Genomic DNA, 13057 nt, shown 5'->3' with positions numbered 1-13057 from the left:
AATGCCCTGGATAGGATAAGGGATTCTGAAAGGCATATTCCCCAATTCCTATTGTATACTAATGTAATAGAAAAAAAAATGAATAAAGTTGCTTTTCATCAGTTTCCCCTCTTTCCCATGAGTCCATTTTTGTCATTAAGAAAAAAACCACCTTTTGTAAACATGTTAGCACTGGAAAACATCAAGTGGGGTTGTACAGGTATTTTAAGCGTAATCCTTTGGGTGATGTATTGCTCTCAGTAAGCAATCATAACCCCTGTAAATGTCAGTGGGAAGCAAGCATTCAGACTGAAGGAACACACCCCCTCTCTTTTTAAAGGTGGGATTTCTACATCACATCAGTGCTCCTGAAACAAGGCTGGATTTCATCAGCATTTCCTCTGAAGAATGTTTTGCTTGTTTGAGAGATCTGCTGGCAAGCGGTAATTGTTTAGCAGGGCTCTTTAGAATCTAATTTACAATGAAACAAATTCAAATAATATGCAAAAGTAAAATTAAAAAGTGTATCAATTAACATACAAAAGTAGAACTATGCCACGCATTCAGCCTAACAACTCCTCTGAGGGTACAGCAGCCTATAGAAGGGAAACAATGCTAAGCATGCAAAGCTAACAGCTCCTTGGGGGGTAAAGGCTAGGAAAATAAACCCAGGGATCCTATTAGATATCCAAAAGCAAATGAGATTTGTTATATTTAAAGCTCATAATGAACAGAATGTGTTTCTTTGTATGTTGGGGGTGGGGGTTGAAGAGGGTAATAACCCTCCCAATATTGTTTTTGAGAATTGCCCTGGGCTTCAAAAGGATCGTGCTTTTGAATTGGTCTAGCACAAAGTTGAATGAGAAGATGGCGATTGTCAGAAGTGCAGCAATGCTGTTACTGGTATGGTTAGTCTCTAGAGATCTTATCAGGTTATCACAGGCATCATGGTGTTAGATGCTGCACACATTAGACAATTTATTTTCCAGGAAGCTGGTTGTTGAAGCAGATCAAAGTCTGAGTGAAAGGTGCCGAATACGTGGAGGCCCCATGGCCCTGGCTCCTCTTGGGAAGAGGGCTGTCACCTGAAATGTGTAAAACTTTGCACATGTATATCATCTTAGGCCCCACCCTGGCAAAAATAAAAGTCGGCGTCTATGATCTGAATTAAGTTAGAGAGATGAAGTAACTGTCTCCAAATCATATAGGGAAGCTGGGTCAAAGCAGAGACTTGGAGCACCTAGCACAGGACTTGAGAGACCCTGCTTCAAGTCCAACCATTAAAACATCCTTCTTTAAAATCATGGCCACTATATGTGGATACAGCAGACATGACTCCTGTACTTCCACTATAATAGTGAGAGAGGCTGTGCTTCTCCAGGAGTGCATCCACATAAGGAGGGTAATCTTGCCCATGAGCCAACATTTCAATGGGAAGGGGACATCTGGCCAATGTGACCCCAGTGCTGGAAAGGGCACACAATAAAGAGAAAGACAGGTGGGACATGATGCGATGTGAAGCAGTGTGGGACAGCACTTGGAGAATTGCCAGATGAGCACCAAATATGTGCTCCATACATCCGTTGCCCTATGCCAACTAGCTTGAAAATTAGCTTAGCCCACTTTCAAGGTGTAATATCCAGTTGGCAAAAAATGCAGTTACTTCAGAAGCAAAATTGTGCTATGTGGATGCAGGGCTTCTTCATAGGAAAAAACAAAAATGTGTTTAAAAGAAAAACAACGAACCCCCTGGTGTAGGAAAACCCCAAGGAAATGTTTAAGTGTTTTGCCAAAAATTCCTGATTAAGTTTTCAGCTGAATCAGAGCTTAAGGCTTCATTATAAGCAAGGGTCACTTTAATATTAGTTTGTTGTAAAGAGATATAAATATGCTCCCACATGCTATCATATCCTGTTTCATACCAAGAATATTTTTGTTTTGTTTTGCTGATATTCTGTTTTAAATGTTGTAAGGAATCCTGAAATCCCTCTTTGCTAGTCAGTGCTAGTCATTGTATAAATGTAATATGCTAAGCAATTATGTTACTAAAGAAATATATATGTAAATATATATATGTCTTAAATATAATTATAGTTTTAATTATAATTTGCTTGAAGGTGAAACTTATGCTCTCTGATGCCCCATCTCCTCAGGCTGCTCAGTCATTAGCTTTCATGATCCAAGCAAGAGTAAGCTGGGTCAGGGCTTGGATAAGCAAACCCAGAGGGGTGCAAGGAAGTGGTTGGTGATTCATGCTCTTCTTTTTGAGTTATTGCTCATCTGGTACCATCTCACCATGCTGCTAGGTGTCACTGTTTTGTTGGAGATGAGATGCAGAACACAGATCCTAAATATAGTATAGGCATTGAACCATTCAGTGACTGCTGGATCTAACCCAAGACATGAAACTTTGAACTATGAACGATGAAACATAAGGGACTTTAGGAGGTTCCCTAGGCAGCACAGGATGCGCTAATCATTCTAAAGCCAGCAGGCCAGGGAGAGTAAAATCTATCCATGTCCAGTAATCTCCATGGAAAATTCCCTTTAGATCAATCACAACCAAGCTCAGTCTCTTGTCCACCATGTCAGACCCTCCACTGACCAATGAGGATAATTAATGACCCAGTAACACTTCCTGTAGGGTTTCAGGAGTGTTAGTCTCAGCTAAATTCTAGATTGCATAATTGTTTTTCTTCCTTACATTAATATTTTATTATTTCAATTTGGGTAGTAAATGTTCCCTTCCCTTTCCATGATCTGTGGTTTTGTGCTGCTGATGCAGAAATAATGGCTTTGTTTTACCCCAGATGTGGTTGCAGTTCATTATGGGAGTGAAGTAGTCCTTTGGAAGAAGGTTTGTAATAGGTTGAGTGGCACCACATGTAATGTAGATTAATATTACTCATTGTGCTGCAATAGCTATCTTTTCCCAGACAAAAGCCATTTGCAAGGAGTCATTTCATATGTTAAGAATATCAGAAGGTGGGTTTTTTTTAAAGAGAAATATGCCATCAGCACTTTGGTTAGCAAGTGTCACACCTGAATAGCTTACAATTGCCTTATCAAAGGATTTTTTTTCATATTATATGAAAGAAATGGTCTTGCTTTTAATAAGTGATGCTCTTTAAAGAATTGCTGTGAGCACCATCACTTGGAAGGTGTCTATCCATGACCCTTACACTAACAGATGGTCATAAGGAAGGTAAATTTCTGCTTGGACAAAGAGAGTTATCCACGGTCTTAAGATGGAGCATCCTGCTATGTACTGGGCATGTCTACACAAGGTGCTTAATGTGTAGTAGACTAATTCTACTCTGTATTCACGTGTCATGGCAAAAGCTGTACTTGTGCACAGTAGAATTAGTCTACTGCACAATAAGCACCAAGAAAAGCATTCGCTAGTGTGCAATAGCGCCAGCTACAGCACATTTAGTTAGTACCTCATATTAGAGGTACTAAAGTTAATGTGCCATAGCAACAGCATTAATGCATGTGTAGATGTACCCAATGTGAGAGATATTCGTAGTACTTGGCCAACCCTGGCCTATACAAACACCCTGGTTAACCAACGTACCATCGGTTTGCAAACTGATAGCGTACATGCTGCAAGTGGCATAGACAGCCTCTGTGTGTGGCATGCAGTGAATCCAGAAGGGAACAAGCAGCAAATGACAGGTAGGGCAGGAAGTAGAAAGCAGAGCAGCAGATTGCAGGGGAAGTGGATCTGAGTGGCACTAGGAGAGGTGAAGGGCTAATTTGGAGTACACATGTCAGAAAAGGTTGCCCCGGCCACTAGTCTAGACAATAGGGATAGGTAAATTTGTGTTTTGGAGTAAGGCAGGTATCAATATCTTGCTAGTGGTGATTTTTCCCCATCAGCAAGCAATATCTAATTTACTTGCAGAACCATATGTTTAGTGCTGTACAATTGGAATATGAAGCTAAAAGCTGATATTCTGTGCCTCCAGCAGCAGGAAGAGAGGGGGTGGCAGCTGAATCTATTAGTGGGTTTAAGGCTGAGCAATATCATCAGCATTTTAGACATGGCTTCCAGGCCTCCCATTCTCCATGCAAATTCCTGTGACAGTCTCAATACACATTCGGGAAAGGAGAAGGGAGTATGGGGCCTGATCCAAAGCCCATAAAAGTCAATAGGAATATTTTACACATATTAGACTTCTATATAAATGAAAAGAAAAATCACAGTTACACTTCAGAAGCTGAAAAGCATAAAAGGATTGAAAACTTCTTTCTTCAGGGCATAATCCAACACACAAACAGGGTTAACACCCAGAACCAGGAGGACACATCTGCTATGAGCAGGTTATTTCACACTTTTCCTTTATCAGAAATCTTGGGCTTTCATCTGAAGCATTTGGGATTAACCACTGCCAGAAATGTGATACTAGCTTAGCTGGAGCACTGATCAGATCTAGGGTGGCAACATCTATGTTCCTATAACAAATATTACAGATAGTGAGAAATAATACACAGAAGAAAGTGGGGAAATAAGAGCAAAATCACGTATGCAAGTTTATGCAATGAATAAATGTCAGAGACAGGGATGGATCCTAGATATTTTGAGACTAGAGCCCTGCTGTAACTCCAGCACCCAGTTCCCTACTGCTACTACAAAATCCTTGAATTTATTAGCAGCCCTTTCCAAATTGAAAACTGCTTTTTTGCAATTGGAGCATAAAAATAAGTTTCTCCCTCTTCTGTGGCATGACAGACCCACTCATATAGAGGAAGCAGAGAATTAAGAAAAGCAAAATACTCCTTTTTATTTACTCTTATAGCAAAAATGCATTCCTTTTAAAATCACACAACAAACAGAAAACCTGTACTGCTATAGATCTTGTTACTAAAAAGGAGTCTATCCAAGCAATCTGTCCGCCTGCCTTTCTTGCTGTGTTGGTACTTTTGCTGAAACTGTTGAGTCTGCATTTTTGTTCCTCACACTCTATATACAGAGTAAATGATGCCAGACTCTATCTCCTATCGGCTACTTGGACATCTTCCCCATACCCTCTGCTTAAGTTTGTGGGGGTATCTGCATGATTTTGTGCTCTGGAGATTTTGTTTTTTTAAAGAAGTCCCTATAATACAGCTATAAGGGTCACCTGCATTTTTCTTTAAGTACACACGGTGAAAATGAGTACAATACTGCCCCAGACTGCCTGCATTCTCTGTGTGTTCATGAATACTTTTAATGATAAGAAACCCAGTTGCTAGCCTAGCTGGGACATTGAATGCCCATATGAAAACCCAAGAGGGAAGAAGCAAACAATCAGTGCCATGAATACTTGGCCAAAATGTTTCCATCCTTCCTCTTCACCTCCCTTTTTTCATCTGGTCTGTTCCAACTGCAAACTTTTCAGAACAGGGTTAATCTCTTGCATGTGCTTTCACAGAGTTTAGCTAAGTTAAGACCCGGTTCCTGAAAGGGTTCCTGTTACTTATTAAACATTATAATGAGTTGCCTGCAGATTGGTAGGGCCACATAGAAGAGCCTTTGGAGAATTCAAAGCTAGATGCACTAGACAGAGACTAAAGAAGAAGTCCTGAAGGTAAAATATTTTGTTAGCAGCCACCTGACATCTTGGCAGACAGCAGTAAGACTAGCGAACTTGTACACAGCAGCATTGGTATCATCTGTATTATTGTCAAACTGTTGAGCACAATTAATTGTGCATTACACCCACCCACGACCATCACCATTACTAAAACAAACTCCGAGACATATGTTAAGTCATAAATGTCTCTTACCCACAGGCTGGCAGAAGCCTCCGGTAACGATCTCTCATTCTAACTCCAAACAATAACCGTCCCCGATGTTTTACCAAGACAACACAAGTAGCGGGGGTTTTCTTTCTTTCTTCAGAAAATAAAGTTTTTTATGAGGTTGCTTTTTAAAACTAAATTGATATTTCCCCCCTATTTTAAAACCTGCCACTTACATTTGTTAAGCCCCTTTGGCGCTACATGTCATGTAGGAGGCACTTAGCCAGAAGCCTGACTGAGGTTCCCAGTTCCCTTCATACTACACCCATGCTAGCAAATTTTACCTGAGACACCTTGAAAGGTTGCTCCTGCTATGTAAAAATTGAAATAAATAATAATAAAAAAAAAATACTGTCCTGCCTAGTGGAACCCATTGGCAGGAGAGAAGCAGTCTCAATAGGGTTACATTTTATTTTTTTTTAAAACATTTCAAAAGGTAATTTGTATAGTCCCTCTCTCTCTTTTTTGTTTAACCCTCCAAGCCTTTTAGTCACCCAGGAACTTATCCTTTAATACAGACTAGTAGCCAACATCCTTGTGATACTGCAACACATATGACAAGCCCCACACAACAGAAATATTATTTAGCCTTAAGAAAGGTGTATGGTGGAGTCTCTCCCTCCCCTCTTTAAGATGCAATTGTGCAGTAGGAAAGGTCTCGTATATCTTTCACATGGAAAGTTTTGTAGCCTGCATCCCGAAGAAGCAGAAGTCCCTCATAGTCATTCTCAGTACATTCGACTCACGCCACACCGCTGTCTGGGGCTCCCTCATTTAGCGATTTATGGGCCATGTCAGCGTAATTTAGTGTCTTAATACTGCTGGTCAAGGACCATCAACATCTTCTAAACCTCCTGTGTCCTTGGAAGGGAATGGAAGCAGAACTCACTCCGAGTCAGCTTTCTGGGCAGCCGAGGGACAGCTGCACTGCACCGAGGGCAAAGGTGACACACCTCCATAGAAAGAAAAATGATTGTCCTGTGCTGGCAAAAACAGCTTAAGGGCAGCTCTGCACACAGTGGTGATGCCAGAAAACCAGGTTTTATTGCCTCTACCTTATCGGTCTTCTAATTACCCCAGGTAGCGAATCTCAAGTATGTTGCAGAATACATAACTGATAAATAGCAGGTAGCCTTGCCATCCTGGACAAAGAGTTGGTTTTATATCCACAGACAGGATAATCCACAGACAGGATAAACACGGAGGATCAGAAAGATTTTAGCTGCAGCATCTCTACTAGGGGCTAAAATTTCGACGGTCAGGTCTCTGGAAAGAAAAAGAAACAATCTTTGTATCTATAAAAACAGTTTCCCCCGTAACCATCTGTAAAGAGGATACTGAAAAGGACAATTATTCCAGGTGGCTTGGAGAGAAAATCAGCAACTGATTGACTCAATTTGAAGAACAACTGACTGTTGCAAGAAATTGGGAAGGAGTCATAACTGAATCCTATGTGGTATTTGAAGCCAGGTCAACCCTGGAGCATTGTGTAGTGACAAGAAAGGGAGTGAGTGAGAAAAAGAAGAACTGGGATATGTACAATCTGCCTCTGACTTGCTCCATGACCCTGGATGAGTCATTTATATTCTTCACACTATCAGTTTTCAAAATGGGGTTAATATATAGAATATATACCTACCTTGCTGCCTTGCTGTGGAGCTTAGGTGGCTGATGCTTGTAGGACTCTTCGAGCCTGTTGGATGGAAAGCACTAATGAAGGGCAAAGTAGTATCCCCAGTGAGAGCACTGCTCCAAGGATTGAGTATATTAAGTGTGCTTGAGTGATTGTAACAACAAGATCATGGGTCAAACAGAAGACCTTATAGCAAATTTTAGGGAAAACAATATTCATACTTTGCACTTTGACATTCTCAGACAAAGTTGTTAATATGATTAGGAAGGACGGGTAAATGTTACTGAAGCACAGGGATGTTAAAGGACTCATCTCAGGTCACACAAGTGAGTCAATGGCAGTCGGGAATACATCACGGGGTTGTTGTGCTCTTACCACCAGACACCCATGCTTCCTTTGAACATGAGCTTTTCAGTGAGAAATAGCATGCCTTTCCGTTCCTCATTGCACGGGTTTGTCCTGACTTCTCACACAAACATTCAGTCCTAAATGCTGTGTTATGCTTAGCCCAGCTCACACCACTCCAGAAGCTTTTCAGGGCCATAAAGTGGGTGTAAGTTACTAACAGAGAGGTACAAAGAGACATAATACAATTGAGAATCAGCCTTCAGACTCCTGCTATTGGAAAATCAATAGGCTGCTGTTCTACTACCCCTCCTTCTCCTAGGTCGGAAACTGCTTTTCTCCTCTTACCCTATTGCATTTTACCCTTTCCCTTACGCTGTGTCCAATCTTGACATTTAGATTGTAAATGCTTTAGAGTAGGAACTGTGCGCTAATCAGTTTTTGCAGAGCTTACACACAGTGGGGCCCTATCCTTGATTGGCTCTGAGGCACTTGCATAAAAACCACAATTAATAGCAACAGTGATGGATTGCAGGCCACCCCGCCCCCTCCTTATATTCAGAAACTTATTTACTTTTTACGGCTCTATTTTTTCCCCTCAACCTTTGTGCACAGGATACATTGCTGCTAAGGAAATCTTAGCCCACTTCTTATTTTGCCTCATGAGGCCTCCTCTTCCTCCAACTTTTTCAGGGGCTGCTGGCCTGGGACACCCACTGATGCCACTAGCTTGGAAACCAGACTTCTAAGGTAGACACCCCTCCTCCCCCGCCCCCAAAGAAAAAAAAAAAAAGGCTTTGAAATTCCAGATGCAGCAGGAGCGAGGTTTGGTTTTTTTTTTTTCCCCAATGAGAAAATCTTCAGGAATGGAGCGAGAAACATTTTATCTCACTGATAGGAGAATATTAAAAGCACAGGCGGATGCCTTGCACACCCATAACCTTTGCTGGCTCTGTGAATGCTAAGAGAAGCAATAGATAAAGTGCCAGAGCCTCTCTCCTATTAGATGGCCCTGTTTACTCTAGTGTACAAGTCTGCTGAGGTGTTTAATGACTTTTTCACATCACCATGGGGACACTGAAACAGGAGGAACATTCATTTCCAGTCTTTTCTCTTTTCCTGCCTCTCTCCTCCTTTTCCTACCCCTCTTTTAGTTGTTTGTTTTGTCCTTGATGGTACCCAACTGTCCCCTTCTGTACATAAATATTGTTATATGTCTTTGCAGCCTTGGCACCATCACTAGGATAATGGCACAGCCATTGGTCCCATAAACTAAAGAGATGCATCTCTTTGTTACGGGGTGGGGGGTACAGAGAAAACTCGTCATTCAGCTGCTGGTGTTGCTATTACCTGCTGTTCCTGATGCAGGGAGAGCAGATGCACAGTAAAGGGCCCTTCCATTATAACCTAGGCCAAACTCTTTGGGAAGGGTGTGCGTGCGTGCGTGCGTGTACAGGTGCATGGCTCCGCTGGTGTGCTCAGTCCATTTACTATACAGAAAGGTATGCAAAAGTTCAACTGGACTTGTCACATGGTAGTCCTAGGCAAGCCACCAGCAATAGGGCCTGAACACAGATATTTCTCATCCTATGCATGAGCCCCTTTTTGCCTCAGCCAACACACCCACTTTTTAGACTTATGAGCTTTTTAGAAGAGGATGGGTCCATGACTTACAATACCAAACCATCCTCCCAAGTGATGGTCCCCAAATGATACCTCTTGGTAGGTGCCTCAGACCACAGCTAGACACATCATATGTACAACACACATCAATAGGAGTTTAGTAATGTGCCACAGTTAATGCTTTTAAAATAGTTACCACTGCCTAGCTCAGAGGAACAACAGGAAAAAAAAAATGGCAAATAAGGAAAATACAAAGAGATTGGGGTGGTGGGGAGGTGCCAGAGAAAAGGAAATGCTAGAGGAATAAACTGGATACCTGATGCAGATGGGAGCACCCTCCTCCCTTGGAAGGCTGTGTCCCCAAATTCAATGGGGGGATCTAAATGTTAGTGTGAACACAGGGGTAAGTGGTTTAACACCTTAAGTTGCACTAACAACTATCACTGTGCAAAAGATGTGCAATTCAGTACCAAGTAGGAGAAAGCAGATGGCATATGCCAAGGAAGGGATGTCAATAAGTCTGCTCTCTACCAGGTGTTTACCTATCTCCATCCTCCTCTCCAGCCACTTTTGCACTCTCACTAGCAGCCCAATCATTGGTGACAATGCTTCATTACAGTATGTACTGTATCCTCAGGGTCCCTGGGATTTGCCCCCTCAGATTCTTTTTGGGCACCACGGGGGAAAGAGGGTACATTTATTTTTATTTCAATACCTGCTCACATTTGTTTTTTTTTTCTGTCAGCTACAAAATAAGCTTCTGATGGCAGTTATACAGTGGGATTAAGGTGGCAAGAACTAAGGAAGCACTTAGGAGAAGAACAGCAGAGACGGGAAACAGTGGAAATGTTTTGTCTGTGTTAACTTTAGGCTGCTTTGTGCTGGAAGTGTCCTTTGGACACAAGTGTCTGTGCATGGGAGCTGTTTGGGTTTGCATATTCTGGAGATGGCAGGGTGGGATAGTGGGCTGGGCCTAGAAAGACCTGGGTTTTTCTTTGGGTTTGGGGGTTTTTTGGTTTTATTATTATCTTTTTTAAATTCTGGGGACAGTGCCATCAGCTCTCTGTACTCCATTTCCTTTCCCTCTGCCGTTCCTATTGAGGTGGAGAGGTATTTAGGGCAGGGATTCTTTACGCTGTGTGTTTGCTTAGCACAATGGGACCCTGATTTCAGCTGAAGCCTCTAGATGCCACTGTAGCACAAACACAATAAGATTTTACAATACACTGACCATAGTTCATGTTGTTCCTTCATCTCTCTTCTGCCTCGACAAACACAAACAAATGTAGGTGTCCGGAAAGATATGGAGCCAAACACACCATTAGGGGACCTCAGCTGAAGTTGGCATTACTGGATGGATACGCTTGAGTTTAAGGGAACTCTGTATAGCATTTGTTCTGCCTTCTGGGTTTGTCCCATTTGCAGAACCTGCTTTAAGGTGACACACATGGGCTGCATGATGATCTTGGGGGATGATGGACCCTCGGTCACACATTGCGGGAGGTCAGGACGACAGGTATTGTGGGGACAACGAGCAGCAAGGGAAGGTATACACTGCCAGCAGAACTTGCTTAAATGCTTCTCCTAACACAATTTAGCACCAATTTAGTGCTTTAGATCCTTGTTGTTAATTGATCAGGTGTAAAATGGCATCAAGTTAGCACAATCCTGTGGTGCTGCACCACAGCAACAGTGACCTGCTAATAACATATGCTTACAGTGAAGCCTCAGTGATTTCACTTAGTACAGTATGTGTTCACCACCTCTGACAAGCCTTGGATAATGAGTGCTTGCTGGAGAGGAGCTTTTTTAGGCATGCTCTCTTGGGTCAGGGAAGTTAGGGGAAGGAAATTGATATTTTCTTGTGTATGCGGTGCCTACAAAATGCCAGAAAGTGTGCAGGTTTCCAAATCCCTGCCTTTCTGAGCTGGGCATCTCCAAGTTTTGTCTCTTTTCTCAGCTCAAACATTGTGAAACTTGGAGAGAGTGGGATGCAGATTTCTGAATAACCCTGGCCCCCAATTAGAACAACATTTAGTCCATTGAGAACAGGTTCATTGGCTTCATTGAATCTTGGATGAGACCCTTGGGCAAAAGCCTGCCATTTACATGTTGCCCCATTAAGTACCTTCCTACTAATGGCTCTGACCCTTGATCTACCACCTGTTTATAGGGTATTGAGGATTGTCTAAACATACGAAACATGCATCCAGTGAGCACACACATTCAAGCCAGCCATAAGTACATGTACAAATGCACATAAAGCAGTCTGTGTTCCAGTGTCTGTATGCCAGAGGCTTGTGCTTGGTATAGAAAGATTGAGGCAAATTGAGAGAGAGAGAATTCCTCCAATTAGGAAGACAAGGTTCTTTGGGTGAATATATCTTTTATTAGACCAACTTAAATAGTTGGAAAACAATTATTAAGCAAGCTTTTGGGTTCAAAACCCCTTTGTCAGGCTAAGGAAGTTTCAGCAGTTGGTGTGTGGTCTTCCTGGATAGAATGAATAGTAAAGAAGCCAGAGGCTGGGCTGGTATGCATACGAGATGGGCAGTCAGTGAAGATGTAGATTGAGGAGTCAATGAGTGAGAGACAGGCTGGGGGAGGGGGGCGGGGGCAGGGAAGTAGGGGGATAAATAGTGGAGAGGTACATGGGGGATCAGGTGTCAGGCAGGTTATAATGTGTCATAAATCCAATGTCTATGTATAGTCCATGATTTAGTATCCAGGAGGTTGATGAAGAGGAGTTCATAGGCTCGTCTGCAGGAAGTGTTGTGTAAGTTTCCTTTGAGGATCAGGACTGAGACATTGGAAAAAGTGGTTTTCTTGTGAGAAATGTGACCCCACAGGTAATTGGGTATTCCTGTCTTTGATAGATTTCCGGTACGCATTCATTCTGGTGCACAGTTGTTGTTTGGTCTCTCCTACGTATTTTCCATCAGGGCATTCGGTGCATTGGATGAGATGCAGTACATTTCTGGAGGTGCAGCTGCAAGATCCGGGAATGCTGATGGCTCTGTTGTGGGGCGTAGTAATGTGTTGGCAGGTTTTGCATTTCTTGTCATGGCATGGTCTGGATCCATTTGGTGCGTTCTGGGCCTGAGGAAGTTTGCTTCTGGTGACGAGGTTAGTGAGGTTCGGTGCTTGTTTGAAGGCTAGGATGGGTGGCTCTGGGAAGATCTCTTTAAGAATGGGTTGCAATTGTTTGAGGATTTTTTGTACGGGTTTGAGGGAGAGGTGATATGTCGTAACCAGTGGTGTGCGATTTGTGGGGGGGTTTCTTCTGGATTGCAGCAGTTCTTCACGTGGTTTCCAGGTGGCTCTTTCAAATGTGCAATCTCTCTCTCTAAAGGAGTGTCCTTCTTGGGTGAAAGCCTTTCTAAGATTGGTGAGGTGGCAGTCCTGGGTGTTGTCTTCAGTGCAAATTCGGTGGTATCTGAGGGCTTGGCTGTATATCACAGCTTTTCTGGTGTGTTATGGGTGTTTTCTGGTTCTGTGCAGATATGTATGTTCGTCTGTGGGTTTCCTGTATAACGTGGACTGTATTTTATCATTCTGGATACCGATCATCGTGTCTAAAAAGGAGATGTTGGTGCTGGAGTATTCTAGAGAAAGTCAGATGGAGGGACGGTGATTGTTGAATTTCTGATGGAACTTGATCAGAGATTGCAGGTTTTCAGTCCAAATGAT

The sequence above is a fragment of the Crocodylus siamensis genome, chromosome 11 (genome assembly GCF_052110815.1).
Source record: "Crocodylus siamensis isolate JL-2025a chromosome 11, ASM5211081v1, whole genome shotgun sequence".
NCBI classification, from domain to species: domain Eukaryota; kingdom Metazoa; phylum Chordata; order Crocodylia; family Crocodylidae; genus Crocodylus; species Crocodylus siamensis.
The sequence above is the reverse complement of the archived record's forward strand: the minus strand, read 5'-3'. Positions refer to the sequence as shown.